Below are 963 nucleotides of genomic sequence, written 5' to 3' on the forward strand. Positions count from 1 at the left end.
ATATATATATATATATGTATGTATGTATGTATATATGTATGTATGTATGTATGTATTTACGTATGTATGCATGTATGTATGTATGTATGTACGTATGTATATGAGCAAATGAATCATTTATTGATGTATTCATATATATATTATACACACACACACACACACACACACATATATATATAAGCAAATGAATTATTTATTGATATATATATATATATATATGTGTGTGTGTGTGTATATACTCTTTTATTCTTTTATTCTTTTATTTGTGTCAGTCATTTGACTGCGGCCATGCTGGAGCACCGGCTTTAATCGAAGAAATCGACCCCAGGACTTATTCTTTGGAAGCCTAGTACTTATTCTATCGGTTTCTTTTGCTGAACCGCTAAGTTACGGTGATATAAACACACCACCATCGGTTGTCAAGCGATATTGGGGGGACAAACATACATACATACATATACATACGACGGGCTTCTTTCAGTTTCCGTCTACCAAATCCACTCACAAGGCTTTGGTCGCCCCGAAGCTATAGTAGAAGACACTTGCCCAAGGTGCCATGCAGTGGGATTGAAACCTGAACCCGGAACGTTTGTTGTTTATTTCTCTACGATTGTTTATGTATACCTTATTGTAAATATACAATTCTTTTTCCTTATACCTGTGCTATTACCTGTAGTTAAAGTAGTAATAGAAGAAGCAGTAGTTATAGCTATTATTATTATATTTATTGTTATTAATTACTCTTAGTAATTTTTTTACGAATATTCTAATTGATGAATATTTGATTGTTTACTTATCTATCTATCTATCTACCTATCTATCTATCTATCTATCAATCTATCTGTCTCTCTGTCTCTCTGTCTATATATCTGTCTGTCTGTCCGTCTGTCTGCCTATCTGTCTGCCTATCTGACTGTCTCTCTCTGTGTCTCTTTCTCTTTATATATATATATATATATATAT

General features: G+C 32.6%; 1 protein-coding gene across 2 annotated transcripts in view; it reads right to left on the minus strand.

Moving 5' to 3' along the window:
• Positions 1-963, minus strand: part of LOC106874941 (transcription factor Sp9) — a 404,501-nt gene that overhangs the window by 402,787 nt on the left and 751 nt on the right. The gene's annotated exons all lie outside the window — the stretch shown is intronic.

Source organism: Octopus bimaculoides, chromosome 2 (assembly GCF_001194135.2).
Source record: "Octopus bimaculoides isolate UCB-OBI-ISO-001 chromosome 2, ASM119413v2, whole genome shotgun sequence".
Lineage (NCBI taxonomy): Eukaryota > Metazoa > Mollusca > Cephalopoda > Octopoda > Octopodidae > Octopus > Octopus bimaculoides.